Consider the following 19,384-nt stretch of genomic DNA (forward strand, 5'->3'; position numbering starts at 1 on the left):
AGTCCATAGGTTAGCCTAACTGACTCCCAACTACCACCGGTCGATGGCAAGCCTTCCTACACGCTTTCCTTATGACCTTCCCAAATGTCAAGAAACAAAAATGCTCAACCAATCAATCAGCAATCAAACCAAAATTCCAACCGAAAATTGACTAGCAAGATAACTAAAAATTCTTAAATTGTTAATCCAAGCAATTAGGCATTCGCACACCTCATGTTTGATTCCCTCAAGAAGCCCCCTTACTACCTGTCGACGTAGATCGTAAGCCCTTACAGATGGCCATATGTGTGTTTAGAAAAATGATTTAAATTATAAGTGACTAGTTTTCTTTATTGACTCCAATTCAATTGAAATTTTGACAAGTGGATGTTAAGTTAAGGCTTTCTCTCCTCAAACCATACTCTCAACATATTCTAACATAGGGATGAACCTCCACGGCTAAGTAGCCTTCAAAAAGGCTTGCTAAATGGGGCACCGAGCGTAGCCTCAACATAGATGTGTCATGAGGGAGATGGAGAATGGGGGGGCTAACATAGCCTTGAAAAAAGGCTTGTTATGTGGACACAATGTTCTCACCTTTCTAAGAAAGTAGTCTCAACAGAGAGGTGTCAAGAGGGAGATGGAGAAATGGGGGGTTTGACATGGATGCATAGCTTTTCTATAAGCACCACTAACATTGACCCATTTCGTGATTTTGGAGTACTGAGCACAATCATTCTAGGAGCTCCTATTAACATCACAAAAACGAAGAGAAGAAGCATGATGAGATAGGGTGTCCTTCATTTTCCCAACATTGCAGATACTAAAAAATGTGGAGTTTGATCGCAATTGTGCGAAAAAATGAAGAGCTTTTCAATTGTTTCATTCTCACAGCGCATTCTCGCATCATGATGTCACTGATGAATGTTAAGGTAGTCACCCTACCACACTTATCGACATTGGTTTTTCATTGTTCAGTGTTTTGACAATCACACCGATTGCATCGTTTGCAACCAGTTCCCTCAAGTCGGCCAAGTTTGAGATTGCCCTGATTCTAACAAAGCCAATTTGCAAGAGAGCACTTGGAGATGCTCGAAAATCAAGCTCTCCCTATCTTTGCAATTAGCGTCGAGCAAACCCGCAATAGCGCAACTCTAAATAGGTTCTCAATGCATGAGAATGCACTCTCACACAGCTTTCAAAAATCTCCAGCATGGAGTTGGGCATTGTAGGAGTTCACTTACAGATTTTTATGGAGAACAAATTAAGGTTATGAGTTTCGGGAATGTAGCCATCAAGCATCCATTCTGATCGCTATTATGTGTGTGCATGGATTTGCTACAAGGATCTCGCAACTTGGAGAACATGGCAACATCTCTCCACTTTTCTCTTCTGCTCCGCGAGAGAACCCATTGTATTCCCACGATACTAAATCCATTGTCCTGAAATTTTAGGTTAGTTATAAATTGAACTTTCCAATCTAACATCGCAAAAATGAAGAGAACAAGCTTGAAAATAGGTTTGAAACATTGCAACCAATAAAGAACATTTACTCTCACCTCAAATGTAGTTGCAATTGTCATAACATTTTTAGAGTAGAAAATTTGTTTCGTTCTTGTGTGGGTTGGAAAACCTCGAACCTTGAGTTGGGCACCACGAGAATGAGCTCTTTGTTTTTCCTTTTTGGCCTGCCCTCTGGGTAGTCTTAGCACCACTTCAAATTTGGCAAAGCAGAAATTATGCATTTTTAGAATTTTTGAAATTTTTGGAAGTGCATTTTTCCTATTGGGACTCTTCTTCATTGGACTTGAATGCAGACTTTAAAGTGGTTGACTCTCTCTCTGTCTCTCTCCCCTTCTTTATCTCCTCAAGTTTTCTTACACACCATCTCCATCTTTTCTGCCTCCCCCCTGCCCTCTCTCTCTCTCTCTCTCTCTCTCTCTCTCCCCTCTTTATCTCCTCCTCCACACCATTTGCTTTTTGTTTGCTTTTTTAATCTTGGGCAGGCCTTATGAATGATTAAATATCATTCACCTTCTTTTTTCTCTCACGCATGGGACATCGCTGTCGTGCTCTGAGCTAGATTCGAACGAGGGCAACTGCTTGGGTAGGCAAACACCGTATTACCTGAGCTACCACTCATGCTCAAGTGGGAATGCAATCTTACCTCTGCAATTCCATAGTTGCATCTACCCTTTTCGCAAGTAGCCATGCAAGATCGTGAAGGTTGCCGCTTGAAGCAACATTTAATAAATCGGTTGAAAATGATTTCTAGTCGCTGGCACCATGAGCGAAAATGATAATCTGTCACCATCAAACTATCGTAGTTGTAGTCTTCTTGCCATCGCAGTCTGGGAAAGCACCTAACAAGATGTTCTGGAAATGCCACTTTGTGGCGATTTTTCTCCATGGCAAGATTGTTCTCACGAGCCGCCCCATTAATCTATGTGCCATATTATGATATGGCATTGCAGCACCCCACCACTGGAGGCAGGAAAATGGAGTCTACCACCAGTGGGCAGTTCGAGGCCATTGTTGCTGCAACCAGTCCATTTGCAAGTTTCATGTTGACAATAGACCCGTTGTGGCAGGTGAGAGAGAAAGGAGGCTACACAACGCGGGAAAGTATTCGAAGAATCTCCCGGCCACCGAAGGTTCTCTCAAGAGAGATGCATTTGTTTTCAAGAAGTTTCTGTCAAGAGAGATGCATTTGTCTGCAATAAGCAAAGTACCTAGAAGGGTCGTTCCATAGATATGAATTGTCTTGAATAAGAGCATTCGTGAGGGTTGTCACTTTTCCGAGTGTATTGCAACTAAAGAGATATGCAAGCAACAACAAGCAAATATAGCAAACACAGGCTTTTCCGTTTTGCGTATTTTCCGTCATTGACTTCTGTAGCTAATCTGCATTAAATGTAGCTCATCTGCATCAAGTGTACCTCATCTGCAAATGTAGCTCCATCTGACTGCCTTTATCGTCGCCACCCAGAATAGGCTCAAAGCAGCCTGCAGAGCTGTCTTGCCTTATCGTCCGCTCCCATCGTGTACGTTGTCTTATCGTGGAGATTCAGAGTATCTCGCAACAACACTCTGCAACTTGCTTCCCTCGCGACCACGTAAATGACCAGATGCGCCCTGCTCTTCTTCTTTCACGTTGTGAATTGAACGATCCGATCATCTGATTTGCTCCTGCACCCCGCCGCCTCCTCTTGTACAGGTCAGACCTGTTGTCCTTTTACACCCTTCCTCGGAAGATTGAAATTTGAGATTTGAAATACTTTGGGAGTCCGGTAGCGCATCTCGCAGCTGGCAGTTGCTGTAGTGTACTACCACTGTGCTTCGGGCATGGAATGTCGCGACGCAGGATTTAGTAATTTACTACCAGACGGAAGTCGTCAAATGCTGCTTCATTGAACAAAACTCGCGATGGTTTTCTCTGCGCCAGCACATTTCCAGTTTTACGAGCTCCATCGATTCATTGTACTAAGAGGTAAGCGGTGGGGCTACCGAACAGTCTGTCGAACAATCCACAAGCAGCGACCTGCTGTGGGATCCCCTGGAAGCTGGAAGAGCGCCCTCAGATGCCGGGTATGAGGCTCGGATGAGTGAAGAAATGGTGCCCGCAGGCCATGAAAATGTTCGAATAAGCCCACGCCTCGTTGACATGGCCAAGCAACAACAGTCAATCTGAGGCCTTGAGAATCCCAGCAGGAACTTCCAAGTTAGCTTTTACAAGGCCTTTTGAATAGAAGCTTCTAAACATTTCCATAAGAGATTCCCAACAGGTTTCACAAAGAGGGGCGGCACACTGAACCATCGGCCCTACATGTCAGGGGAGCTTGGGCACACGCACATTCATTAAATCAAGCAAATGAGAAGTGGCCACTTGGTTGTCATCTACTTTCCCGATTTTTTTTTTTTTTGCACCCTTGGATTGCCGCCCAAGAAAAAATCCTCCCCCCAAACTTTATTGGGATGTCACATAAGTATGTCCTCACCCATATGAGGGCGGACAATCGAAATGGTAGCATGCTATTCGGGGATGTCATTTTTGCTGCGATATCCGTGCCCGTTTGTGAATCCTACCTAATCAGCATTAGTTTGATAAAAGGATATATAAGAGGCTAGCTACAGGCGGTGATGCAATTGGACTCTCAATAAATTTCGTCACCTTCCCCTGCAAACTTTACCTAACTGCAAACTTTGTGTGGCCCAAGAAAGGCGGGTTGACGATGCACGGCTCCAATTAATTGGCACATCTTGGGATGGAGGTGTGGGGGCACGTCTCCCCATTGCACCCCCTAAACCTTCGTTGATGGAGGGCGTTGCAGACAATGAAGATTGTGGAGCCAGCCCTATGGGGACACATCCCGGACAACCAAACCCTCCTTCTTAGACACCTTGCCCTCTTAACTTACCAACTTCATAGAATTATTGTAGCACATTGGTAGAGGAAAAAGTCATTCTAATTGTTCTCATGTCAACTTAATGTGCTAGATTTTTTATGGAATAGCAAATACCTTTAATGTTCTCATGGGGCACCTCTCCCCACCCCCTAAACCTTCGTTGATGGAGGGCGTTGCAAACAATGAAGATGGTGGAGCCAGCCCTATGGGGACACTTCCCGGACAACCAAACCCTCCTCCTTAGACACTTTGCCCTCTTAACTTACCAACTTCATAGAATGATTATAGCACATTGGTAGAGGCAAAAGTCATTCTAATTGTTCTCATGTCAACTTAATGTGCTAGTTCAAGTAAACCTTTAGTCAAGTAATCTTGGATGGCCAATGGAAAAATATGATGCCATACACAATAAGGCAAAAATTAGGTGAGATAAATATCTTTATGGGGGTGACCCAATAATATTCTTATGATTCATAAATTATAACGCCGGCCTAAAATAGATTGTCAATCATGGCTCTTTAAATTAGATTAGCTATCATGATTACTAAACAAGTCTCTAAAGGATGCTCCATGTCGAGTAGTTGTTCTTATGACTATCATAATTTCCTTCAATAATTGACACTCATTCTTAGATAAGATCCATGGATCCAACTCACATGTAAGCCAATCATCATGACTATTTTGTTTTGGCCATAGGTGAGGTTTTGTATTGGCTATTTGGAGATCTTTTCTTGAAGCTATTTTATCCTTCTCATCTATTATATGTTTCCTTAATGCTTCCCCTTTGTTCTTGAGCATATGCATCTATCAAGACCTCCAATATGGAAGGATATAGAAAATGGATATGTTAGGTTTCATAGCCTTGGTTTTATATCTAGGTTTTTTTTCTCCACCTTTGAAACAAAATTTGCTTCTCATACCAACATTTTGGAGTTGTATTAGGTAGGCATGGCTTTGTTTCTCTAGTACCACCAACATGATGCAGATCCCTTGAGCAAAAGGGATGTTTCATTGGTAGAAACTTCTTGTAATTTTCATACACCACTTTCCTTAAGTTCTTACTATATCTGAAATTTAATTCATTATTGCATGTCAAACATGCATGATGCCCTGTTGTTGAGAGGCTTGCAAAAGTTGTTTTACAATTTAAAGGATTTTTATTAACGATTGAAAAAGATATTTTAATTGAAAATTATAATGACATAATACCTAAACATAATGAGAGGTTAGGATGATCATGGATCATCCATGTTAGTATGCCATGTAGTGTAAGCCTTTGACTAGTAGTGGGAGATCTAGAAATGTCAAACATTTCAACTCCATTCCATAAAAGCCTCAAATTCTAGCATTACGGGCTCCAAGTTCACATCCAAGGTTTACTTGATATTTTCTTGAGAGCATGCATGTGATGTATAGGTATAGGTATTAAAGCATTCATAGGATATACATATACATATAGATTAGCCTTAAAGCTCTTATTTTATTGCCATAAGTGGCAGAATATTGTAGTTAACATACACAACTGGCCATGTAGACCAATTTGTTGAGCATGTTAGCTCCATCAAGAGCAAGTCCAAACTTCACATTATGAGGCTCATCATTGAAGATTGGCCATGTTCTTTCAATATGTAGAAATGCTTTACACAATTAGCTAGAATATCCACATCCGATTTGTACTCCAATTCTTTGCATGGGAGTTTGTATACTATCCTAGTGTTTGGAATCGAAACATGTGCCACAATAATGGTATTATTGGAAAAGTGTCTCAAGATCTTTCTTGGTACATTAGTAGAGGATCGAGCATTGTTGGCCATGATTTTGTAACCTGACTCTCCACATTTGGGACAACTTATTTGTTTTCAAAGCTTTCTCGATACAAAATGAAATCCCTGACACATGCATGGTAGTTTTTATACTCCATCCCTAATGAAGTCAATGAATGACTTGCCTCTAGGGAGAGCATTATTTTGTGGCAAAAGTTTAATATGCAATAATCAACAAAACAAATTTAAAAATAAAATTGAAGGAACTTGGAACACATATATATTCTTCATGGATTGGAAAAACAATATTTAAGGACAATAAATCCATGGAATGATGTATTTGATTTACTTGAAGAGTGTCAATACAAACGTATTGCTCCACCCAAATTCTATTAGTAGATTCAAGATTAAAAGACTTGCCAACAGCCTTGATAGAGTTGCACTTTCATAAATTTGAGTTGTATATTCTTTCTTCAACTTGGAAATGTCATATGCATCATGCTCTTTATTGGCATGATTAATATCCCTAAACAAATCATTCATCCCATCATCATACATTTGCTCCTCTTCACTAAACATCACTGGGTTAGGATCTACCACACTAGACCTTAGAGATTGATTTAGTGCAAGTGCCTTATGTTTAATTAAATTAGCATATTCTTGTGATAATGAGGCCCATGTTGATGATCATGAACAAAAATTTGCATTACAGTCCATCCAATTATCTTCATGTTCAATCTACACGTTCATAACCACTCATGCAAATGCATTCATATAAAAAACATTAGGTACCAATAAAAGGTTTCACATGAGAAAAATAAATATGCAACTCATGCCGAGGATCATAAAAATTCATTCATGTGAAAAGCATCGGTAACAAATCAAAACCATTCATATAGAGTATGCAAATCAAACAAAATTTATGATTTTTTCAAGGATGCCCCAATGGAACATCTAGGGGAAATCCTACTAACTCTCATCTTCTTCGAGGAGGTGCTATCTATAGATCTCTCATAGAGCTATATATTAATCCTACAATGTGTCCTTCTATATAAGGCATGCAGTAGATACAACCTCTCTCTCTCTCTCTCTCTCTCTCTCTCTCTCTCTCTCTCTCTCTCTCTGTCTCTTTCTCTCTCTCCCCCTCTCTCCCCCCCTCCCTATCTACCTCCCTCCCTCCCACTCTCTCCTTCTCCCTGCCTCCCTCTCCCTCCCTCCCTCTCTCTCTCTCTCTCTCTCTCTCTCTCTCTCTCTCTCCCCCCCTCACAAAGCAATGCAACATTTATATATATGCCATATGTTGCCAAGTTGAGGATGTAAGTAGGTAGTTGATGCCAATTACCCCACGACTACTCATTGCCAAAAAATGCCATCAATATGACAACATGATCACTCGAGGCATGAACGTCCTACAAATGTTATAATCCTCAACCAACACCATTGATAGTAGATGGATCTATCAAGTGTTGATGAGCCCAATAAGAGAAACCCTCATGCCCACAAGGAAATTTATATTGTAGCAAAGCACCATATGTTGTACGGTCAAGACTTCAGACAAGTGCCCTCAACCAAGAAGTAAGTGGATATTTTCCCTGATATCAGCCACAACATGAACAATACTCATAGATGATGAAAAGGAGTCACCTCTAGAAACACCTCATTATTTCAGACATGCAATTGCATGCCTACAATGACTCAAGGGCCCACTAGATCCACTATGCACCTCGTCATGATCATGTGATGATTGTCCTTCCTCCTCAAGTGTGATCAAAGGTCAACTCATATTTTTAACTAAAATATCATACATTTTTATATATTTTATAATTAAGAAAGCATCCAAAATTCAAAGAAGGGGAAAATAAAATGTGTTACAGATATGTATATTATGGGGGTACTAGTGCAACATGGCTCCTTTCAGGAGCATCTGGCCATGTTCTTCTAAACATCTTATGCGCCCAACATATTTAGAACTTGTGCTAGAGTAGGCCTCTACAATCCACACACCAACAAGTACTCTTCTCCTCAATATTAATGATGATGATAATGGTGGTGAATTAGGTACTAAAGGGCACATGTATAGGTGGTGGCGATGATGTATTTGATAACTCAATCCTAGGATGCATGTGAAAAAAATGCTTGTTTTTATGGTCACAACATAAACTCAAAATCATAATTCAAATGATAATAAGATAGATGAGGTATGTATTGAGCTTTCTCATGTGTCACATTCACTTAATTAATTTTGCATATTAAAGTGATTCCTTTATTGTAACACAAGACTAGAAGGCTAGTCTATATAGGCACTTTGTATGTAATTTGAAACACCTCATGAAAAATAGATTGTTATACATGTGAATGTGTTATTTGCAAAATATTCTTCTAAGTCATCTTGTATCCTAACAATTTACAAGTTTTCAAACATGATCAAATGCAAGAAAAAAGCACGTATGGAGTATCCCACGAGACCTTTGAGTATATCAAAAGCATCATGGACTATCTTTCAAAAATAAATAAGATCTAAATAGCTAGTTTAATTTGGATAACATTGCTTTTTCATATATCACATATGCATGTTGAAATTTCATATTATTCCCACACATCAAAGATGTGCTTTTTCAAACGTCATTGGCTATTTTCTCATACTAAGGAAAATGGAGACATGGCCAATTTGAAAAAAAAGAATTCAAAAGGAAATAGTAACACACTTAGGCAAAGGAGGAAGTCACACCTTCATTGGTTAATGTGTAAGGATAAGTATTGTTTATGTTTCTTCTTCAATCTAATCATTTATATTCATTTAAAACTAATATATTTAAAGTTGATTATAATCAACAAAGAGACGAACCAAGCCAATTACTATGATACATTGCTCTTTGAGAGATCTTATGAGACAGAGACATGGAGCCTTTGGTGTAAGCACATCATATCTAGACAAATCACCATTTTACTTTGGTGCTATATATTGCTTTGCATCAATTAGTTTCTCCGATGATTACATTTTCAAGAACTAGTATATGATTTTCCATGCTTATATATATAGCTAGAATGGTCATGGCTATTTTGCATTAATAAAGATAATTATATGCATTGATAGTGAAACCACATGTTGTAACTGTCCCAATAGTACCATACATGTTATTTTATTGGTTCCATCATTGCTAAGACATATAGATCTTAGCAACCCCCACCTACGCACCAAAATAGTGAAAAATGTTCTAAACTAAGTAAATATATTGAAGCTTTCTATTTATGGTAAGGATGTAGAAGGTGGAGGAAGAGGGATATGACCAAAATGCAAAGGTTGTAGAAGCTAAGCAAAGACATCAAGATGACGGTGACGTCTCCACCAACGCCAATAGAGTGATGATAATGGATTAGTTCATGTGATGATCGCGGTTCAAGGGTTGGGGCCACCACTAGTAGATCAAGGATGGGGACATCAATATATTTTGAGATAGGTATATTATGCTGCAAGCGCAACCTTGTACATAAAACAAAAAGATTTAAATTTCAAAACAATTTTTCTTTTAATATGTAGGACTAGCATATTTTTTAGTCTTACAAAAAAATAAAATACAATGTTTGATGGGTATTTTAGAGTCTCATGTGTGTGTCCATATGTGTGTTTGTGTCTATCTGTGTGTATGTATGTGTGAGCACAAGAGGTGTGCATGGCTAGATCACTCCATTCCAGCATATGATGGAGTTAGAAGGTAGGTACCTCCTTTACATGTTGGGTTTATTGAGTTTAGAGTCTCGTGTGTGACCATGTAGCTGGCCACATAGGTAAAGTAGAAGAGCTTGCCACAGTGGCGTGCTATGGGCGATGGCTAGTGCTATACAACATAACCCATCTATGGCCATGTTTCCTTACTTATGAAGCCCATCCAAGTCACTAGTAATAATGTAGATAGTTTACATAGCCCAAGACTTCCACTATGTATTAGTTATACGTATGTGATAATAGATACTATGCATGTTTAAAGGGTTACGTCTCTCTTTTGAGGTAGCACTCACTCTTATACACTTTGTAGATGGCACGAGCATGCTTAAAAGAGGAAATAGTAGTTTTCATGCTCCGAAAGGGGGTTTGTTTTGTGTGTGTGTGTGGCAAAGGTCCTACCTCTTAGTGAGTGCAAAGGTCAATAGGTGTGTCTCTATGGTCACATTGTGTGGCAATACACATGTCAAGCTATGGTGATTTAGAGAAAAGGCTAAGGTCTATACATGCTACCAGTGTATGTGAATGAATAATAAATTCATGTGGTTTTTAATATCACACAATTTTGTCTATTTGATGACTGCTTACCACATATTTCCTACACTTGTGAAGTAAAATCCCATTACAAGTAGTTACTACTTACCATAATGCATGCAATATTATTAAGGCACCTCCACAATTTCTAGTATGGCATCAATTTCTTCATTGTATTGCTAACATGAAAATAGATGTATGTGTAACTGTAGTTTAATTTGTATTCTACTATGTGAATCATTTATACTTATCACAAGCTAAAAGAAAAAGATGACTTGATAAAAAATGCACTCAATAGCTAAAGGAGATGCGAATGAGATTGGATGATAGGAGATGGGGATAAGATGGCTAGTAGAATATATCATGCAATTCACATCACAAGGAAAGAATTCCTAGCTAGACACTTACATACCCAAGGGGAAAAAACACTGTTGGGGGGTCTTGTTAAATGACACAATTTTTTAATTAAAAAGTGTCACTAAACACACATACTTTTTTTTAATAGAAAAGCATCATTGTGCACATCATTTTATGACATGCCAAGTGCGACTAGTTTACCTACACTTTTTTTTTTGTCAGCGTTATCATCAAAAGAGGGGTCGTTATAGTACCGATCTATAGTAGTGGATATGCGAACATTGTAACACATAGTCATCAAATATGTCCACTTGGAATCATACTTATTATGCTAGCGACATTAGTATTAACATGGAATCACCCACAATACCAACCATCTAGCTTAGCGAAACATATATTTAATTAGGCATCCCTAATTAAACCTTGCAAAATGCATCCTTTTGGACCCCAACATGTCTAGTGCAGTTCTACGGATTAGTTTGCAATCATCATTAGCAAGAAAATGATAATGCAAAATACTTTAAATGCGGAGTCTTCCCATTTTGCATTTACAAATTTAGATAACCCATTTTTGAATCATTATAGACTTACGGATTCATGAAAATTATTCAGAACGTAGTATTGCCTGTAATGTGTTCTCATTGTTGTTACCCAAGGGCAACCTTCTTGTAAACATTGCACATCGACACGTCCTTTTTGACCTATTGGACTCAAATCTTGCAACCTAGATCTAGCCTTTCATAGTCTTATTCTATGACTATGCAATTTGATTCGTAGGTTGGAAATTGCTAGCTGTCTTTGAGCATGGGCGCCCGTGAAATATTGAAGTGGAATTTGGTCCAAACGAGGAAAAAAAAAACGCATCACGGATCTTCCCACAATAAGGCAAGGAAAGCAAAGAGGGTACCACTGTAAAATTTATGTGAATATATCAACTGCGTAAATTGATGGCAACGAACAAGTCAGGATGGCCGAGCGGTCTAAGGCGCCAGTTTCAGGTACTGGTCCGAGAGGGCGTGGGTTCAAATCCCACTTCTGACATTATTTTTCGAGCTGTAACGGTACACTTTCCCGTCCATTTTTCTCGAGAACCCAAAATTTAGTTTGCGAGCGGTAAGAAGCCCACCCAGTCCTGCTTTCCTTACCTTCCGATGTAGTCGACGCTGAGAACTTATCAATACTTCTTGCGAAATTTAGTAATCTTTTGAACCCCTTGGCAGGCTCCGAGGTATCTGCGCCTCCGCAGCGTACTGAATTTGCGAAGAATTCCAAGATGCGGCACTCTGCAGCGGCGATTCCACAGCCACAGCAAACGACGGACTGACCGTACCTGGGCGTATATACGCCCGAAGGGGAAGCAGGAGCGGGGTGAGAGGGTGTCGCAACGCTCTCACGTGGAAGTGGATCGAAATGATGTGGAATTGGCAGTTTCGGACTCGATTTGTGCAACATCTTGAGCAAGAAGATGGGATAGAGGGGCACTGTGTTGTTTTTGCTTTTGAGGCAATGCGTCGACGCAGAACTGAGGATCGGAGAGTGGCTCTACACCCAAAGAAGCGGCATAGCGTGTCTGAGTGTGGAAGTCGATGGGAAAAGAGATTGGTGAGCTCGGATTTTGGCTCCTGATCTTCGGATGAATGTTTGGAAGCATTCACATCGAGCTCAGTTTCACGGATTAGGCACAATTTAACAAGCACAATGGGCGTGGCAATGTCCTTAAGGTCTGCAAACAATTCATTTCATATTTCTAGGAATTGACATTTTAATTGTGCTTGCTATTGTTGGCCTTTCATCCATTGAGAAACTTGAAGGTTTATTCCATTTACACTTACAAGTGGTGTGTTGCACTATTGGGTTAGGAGGAATTTCAATCTATGCAATAAAAATAAACTCATGGGTGAAAATTGATATGTACACAAAAACTCTACATACATGAAATGGTATATATATATATATATATATATATAGAGAGAGAGAGAGAGAGAGAGAGAGATTATAAAAGTTAGTGGAAAACAACATTCAACTAATATGTAAAATAAGGGACTTCCCAAACTACTTCTCTAGAGGGTAGTAATCAATAAATATAGTTGATGATGCTCAAATGCAAAGGTTGAATATGTTCAATAGAACAAAGGCACACAAAGTTGCCTAGAAATTTCGCAATAAGTTGATCTTCAAGAAGAACTTTGGGATAGTTTTGCTTTACGAGGTCATCATTGAGGCCGTCAGTGCATCCTTGAGAGGATGTTGATGAAAAACATCCAGGTTTCTCTAGTATGTAGTTGAGTTTCTGACAGCTTGCCTTCCCGGGACAGGAGGCCGAACTTTTCTTCTTTTGAATGATTCGATGAATAAAGCAAAAATGGGTGAGATAATGTTCTATGTGCAGGAGCATGACAAGGTTCGTAAGCAGATAGCAAAGGCAAAAAAAATAGGCAGAGAACCTTAAGGACATTGCCATGCCCGTTGTGCTTGTCGAATTGTGCCTCCTTTGGCCTCCCCTTACCTGTTTTCACACTTGCATTTGAATAATTAGTTGAGAATAAGTTTAAAAACTTGGAATTATCGTAGAGGGAATATTAGTTTTCCTTTGACAATAATATTTGAGTAGGAAACATGCTTTCAAGCATAGGATTGGGTATATTATTGTGGCCCAAAAACACAATGTAATGCTTTTAAAGACAAGAGAGGCATACTAAATTTTCGCCCAAGAAATCTGATACAATAGGGTATGATATTACTAAATATACACAAAATATGTTTAGAATGGTGGCAAGTCTAAAGGCTTTGGCTAACCACTCTAACTGAGAGACCTAGTGAGGAGGTTGCATAATAGAATCAAGGAGTAAGATAGATTTCTCTTGCGACATAGAGCACTAGGTATAATTTTGCAAGAGATTATTTATAGGCTTCAATGTAATCGCTAGGAGCTGATATACAAGCATACAAGGAGAGGAGATCTAGGCAATTAAATTTACAAAAAGCCAAAATGAATTTTTTGCAAAAAAAAAAAAAGGCAAAATGAAAGAGATTATAGGCATTCAATGTGATTTCTTATCAAAAGTACAAGAAGCCAAAACACTAGCACACAAGGAGAAAAGATCTAGCTAGTCTAAAATTATAAGGAGACGAAATGCCTAGGTACCATTACCTTCCCAACCAAGCTTGCTAGTCCAACACCTTGAATGCCAAGCCAATATCAAGCTCGTTACCACAGGGACTTGTCTCGAGTAAGATTATATTATCCATCGATAAATTAATTAACTAGGATTACGTTCACATTTTCACATTTGCATTAATGGGTTATTAATTTTTGTTAATTACGCTTTAAAGTAGCTTGAAAACAACGTCATCATGTTGCTTACCAAAAAAAATCATCGGGAAACAACTACCGTATTATTCACATAACTGATGGTAATATGTACATTAACAGTGGTAATATTACTAATACCGATGGTAACTATTACCTCTAATATTATAACTGGTGGTAATACTATACTACCGATAGTTTTTTCCCATATTACCGCCAGTATTAGCTTAAGTATTGGCGGTATTGTTGGTTGTAGATTCATAGTTTCTGACACTATATATTGGTGGAAAGGGCAATAGAGGCTTGTTATTCAATCCAATTGTGGTTCATATCCTGCTAAACACTTTGGTGAGTTGGGATAGAAAGATGAACCACGATCTAGATCTGAATAGTGGTAAGGCTGAGTGGGAGAGGTTGAGTCAATATTCATTATACTTGTGGGTGTGGTTCGCTAATCCGATTCCTTGCATTTTGGAAAATTTGCAGACCATGAATGCGAGTGTTAGTGAATGCAAGTGTTTCTTCCGTGCTCCTGAGGGTGGGGTCTATACTCTAACTCCTTGTGTTTTGGGGGACTTGTGGACCACGATCATGAGTGCCAATGAATGTGATTGTTAGTGAGGAGTCTTAAGTTAAGGCATGGAGAGAAGGGAAAGACAAGATGGCAATGATTTGCGCAGAAACATGACACATGTTGTGAATACGAATGCACTATAAAAAATATTTAAAATTAGAAATGTTCATCCACAACCTTCAAGACAAGTTGTGACTAGGCAAACACTGGATGTATAATTGTCTCATACGGGTGGATAAGCATAAAATAGAATGCTTTATTGAATGTGATGGTTATATCGTTACATGGGGAGGGCTTCCACACTTGAATTAATGCCTCAGATGTAAAGAATTTGGTGACCTATATAGCTAGTGTATTATCAAAGGTTATAAGAGAGTTAGAGGCCCTGAAAAGATTATGCAAGTGGTCATGGATAATACCAAGAGTTATAAAAAGGCGGGTAGAATATTGCAAAGGGAGTCTACCAATCTATATGCATCTGCGTGTTGTATGCATACTTTAAATCTTGCATTGAAATATTGGTATATAAACAAGTATTATGGTTCAAAGAGATTGTTTGTGAGGCTCAAGACGTTGTGAAGTTAGTACGATCAAAGCAACGTCTCAAAGCAATCTTTATGTCTCGTGATGATTCTACCATGTTGCAATTACCAGCAACCCTGAGATTTGCCATGTACTTCTACACTTTGCAATCCTTGGTGAAGAATAGGAGTTTTCTTGTAGAGACATTTCATTGTGATGCATTTGAACGATGGATGTCAGAGTTGATCAATAGGGCAACAAAGGAGAAGATGCATGACTTGAAAGACACATTGGGATCCCCTTAATTATGGAAATGGTTTGAGGATGCTGCTTATGCTATGAAACCTGTATTATATGCGCTTAGGGATTTGGACCAATAATCGAAAAAGCATGGATGCACTTTTGGAGTCTTGAGCAAGCTCTTATTGTGAGGCATCCCCCTACTTGCCCGAGCCAAGAGAATGAGAGAAGACCATTTAATTCTACAAAATGCAAAAAATTATGGTAAATATTTTGGCCTTGATGGAAGTAAGTTTGCACTCCCTTGCATAATGTCGGTTACCTTTTAGACCGTGAGTGGTGGAATATGAAGCCCAAAGAGATGCCAATTGTTATGCATGACTTTCATAAGGTCATGCGATAATATTATCCCCAAAACCATGAGTTTACAAAGTGTTGTAATGAGTTAGCCAAGTATCGATGCAAGGAGAGGTTGTTTGCACATCTGCTTGGAAATGGTGAATGATGAATGGTGACACGTGTGAGCTTCTACACCTGATTGCAATGAGAGTTCTTTCTCAAACATGCTCAAACTCGGGCTCAGAAAGAAACTGGAGTCATTATAATTACATTCATAGTACTTTACCAAATAGACTTCTAGAGGATTGGGCTGAGAAGCTAGTGTACATCTATGCTAATCATAAAATGCTAAAAACATTAGGAGATGTGGGATATGAGGAGAAAGTTCCAAAATGGACCTACGATATCCCACCTGATGCTATCCAACCTGAAGCAGTCCCATCGTTGCAAATCCTAGTACCCCAAGAAGAGGATGGGGAAGGGACTGATGGTGCAACATCTGAAGAGAATAGTGATGCAGAGGATGAATCGGATGAAGATGATGGAAAGAATATTCGCCTTCCACATGGGTCTGAAGATGAGGACATTGATGATGAACATGATGATGATAGTGACTCGTGAATCATGGCAATGATGGCAATGATAATGATAGTGGGTTTTGAATGTCTCATTGTATTCTGAATGTCTTGTTGTTTTTTCATTGATGTTTGTAGGTTTAGGGTGGAATGAGAATTTTGGAGCACCATTGTCTTAAGCACAACACGCATACACGAAGAGAGTACCATGCTACCCATGAGTGTGGCAGCATGGTGTTGTCTCATCGTGCATTGTAAATGTCTTGTGTTTAGGGTTCGGGCTTTGAAGATTTGATTCTTCCTTATCGCCATCGCATAGGCCTCTGGGTAATAATGCCAATTACAATGCTCTTGACTAGCTTTATTTGCTCAAGAGCACGCCAACTGGCATGCCACTCACTGTCACATGCAATAGAAACCTATGCAATGGTGTGAGGAAGAAGCATATGCAAAGTGATATTTCTTGCCTTTGGTAGCACTCTATTTGGCTCACTTTCAAGATTAGTTTTAATTACGAGAGAGAGAGAGAGAGAGAGAGAGAGAGAGAGAGAGAGAGAGAGAGAGAGAGTGTTTATTATATAAGTGCATATAAGTATCCATGATTGGGTCAGTTCTTTAATTTTTATGGCAACGTTTATGGAAAATGCTTTGTTTTTAAATCTTAAATTTAAATTTAAATGGAAAATAGAGAAAAAAATCATTTGGATTTTAGCATTTTAATGCAAGATTGCAACTTACATATTGTTTTAGGATTGATAGTTTGCCAATTCGGATGGAATACACATGTAAGGATTTCCTTTATTCCATAAACTTTAATTGCAAATGCTAAATGCTTTTCCATTTAGTTGCACATTTTGATTTAGAATTGCAATCTACATTTTAATTTAGAATTGCTAGTTTAGCAAGTCGAATGGAGTTCTACAAATTACTCTCTTCTATAAATTGATTGACATTATTTTGCATTATCTATAAATTTCAATTGCTATTTTCTTGCGATTTAGTGTTGTATTTTCATTCATAATTGCAACCATATAACTTGAAAGAACTATTATTTCCCATCCATATAAATTATTAAATTATAACTTGAAAGAACTATTGTTTCCCATCCATATAAACTAGTGTTAAAGTATAACTTGAAAGGACATATATTATAGTCATAGATCAACATAAACTTGAAACATCATATAGTTTGCATAGTATCGTATACATCCATCATAGAGACCATATACATTGTAAAGAGTTCAAAGTCATGCTCTTGGATACACCTGTCCTAAGCCCAACACCATGTACAATGCTATCGGTCTTTGGCCTTTACAAAGTGAACATAATGCTTTGGTTGGCAAGCAATCTATTAGACAATAAATATGAAATTTATGGCCACAAGGTAAAGCATAGTAGCAAGTTGAGTTATCGAACAATTATCTGGGCTATTGAAGGGAAGTGGTTGCACGGCATATGGTTGTGCAGATGGATGCCGACGAACACTTAATTGCACCTCCACGCTTGTATCTCCAATCAATGATGCAAGTGCATCGTGGGCCTCTTATCGTAACCATATGTTGAGGTCCTCGAGGCTCTTCGCTGGGCACGTAGAGTAGCAATCTCATTCTGCAGCTCCGGCTTGGTCTATGGTCTTTCAATTTATAAGCGTTGAACTTGCTCGAACTAGGATACGTTCTCTTCACGGACCTGTGCCACTTGTTGCTCCAGTGGCCCACATGCATCCTTCATTGCCCTTGTCACTTCAAGAAGACCATGCGTACGCTTGTCCTTGTGAGATGAGAAGTCCACCTAGATTTCGTTTATGAAACGCACATACAAGAATTTGGCAAAGTACATTGCCACTTCATCATGGTGCGGTGCTTTCCATATACCTCGATATATGTTTGCATGGCATTTTGCCAAATCTGCTCGTCTCAACAATTTGTGATCTTCTATCTTCCATGCTAGTCCAAAGCTCTGGTCGAGGTGCTTCCACCTTCCTCCATTGTTCTCCTACGTCTCCTAGCTTGGCTACCTGAGGCTTCACCTTCATCGGCCTCTAAGGACCAGATTGCCAATAGCTCTTGTTTCAAGACTAGCTTATTGACTTCTTTCCATTGCATGCCTACAAAACCAGTGCCCATGGTGTTGGTTGCTAGTTCATATGTGATAATTAGTGACAAAATACCTAAGAAATGATAAATTAGAAGCTCAAAAAATTGTAATATTAAACATACAGACCTTCAAGCTGAGCATATATGGATGCACGTGCAATAGTGTCAGGCATGTGCTTGGGCACTACACTCACAACCCTGTGTAGTTACTTGAATTGCAAGCGTTGATGCTCGGCACATCGAGACCCCTCTTCAGCCTCCTCTTGCGTCAATCAATGCTTGCCTGCTCATTTGGAACCTTTTGGTTCCCTAGGTGGGGGAGGAGTTTCCTCTCCTTCTGACATTCTCACAGGAAACTATTGGTTGGTGCAAAGAGCAAAGTGCACTTGGATGCTCGATGTACAACAGTATGCAAGGTTTGCATGCATCAAATTCAACATTTGTGAGCTGCTGTAGGACACAAGAAGAAAATGTCACATGTAATATGCTTGATGCAAGATGAAGATGTTACATATCCCATGCAACATGTAAACTGTTACATATGCTATGTAAAATAACAAAATTACTTTAATTTAACAAAATGTACCTATTGTCCTTGAAGAGGTTTCATCCAACTCTCTAGGCACAATGGGTTTTATTTATCCCCACATTGACTCTTACTGTTGTGTCACAATTTCGTATTGTCAATCTATCAGTTCCCCAATCATGGAGGATTGAAGCTTCACACAACCAAGGATGTCCAAGCAAGATTTGATAAGATTTCTTGGGGAGATCCAATATTTTGTACTGAAGAGTAAAGTAGACTCGTGATACTTTTGTATACACTCCATTCACTATTCCCAAGGGATTTGCACTTGAATCATCTACACATAATATGTTGAAATTAGCTTTTCCATTGGGGGGAGACCCTATTCATCATAGAGGTCCTTGGATAGGACATTCACACTTGCTCCACCATCCACAATGGC

General features: G+C 39.1%; 1 non-coding gene across 1 annotated transcript; it reads left to right on the plus strand.

The window, feature by feature from the left end:
- The first annotated feature begins 11,721 nt into the window (after positions 1-11,721).
- TRNAL-CAG (transfer RNA leucine (anticodon CAG)) lies at positions 11,722-11,801 on the plus strand. The gene has a single exon. It is a non-coding gene; the product is annotated as a tRNA-Leu (tRNA).
- Positions 11,802-19,384: the final 7,583 nt, after the last annotated feature.

The sequence above is a fragment of the Dipteris shenzhenensis genome, chromosome 33 (genome assembly GCF_047967505.1).
Source record: "Dipteris shenzhenensis isolate YYH24624 ecotype China chromosome 33, Dip_SZ_1.0, whole genome shotgun sequence".
Classification (NCBI taxonomy): Eukaryota; Viridiplantae; Streptophyta; class Polypodiopsida; order Gleicheniales; family Dipteridaceae; genus Dipteris; species Dipteris shenzhenensis.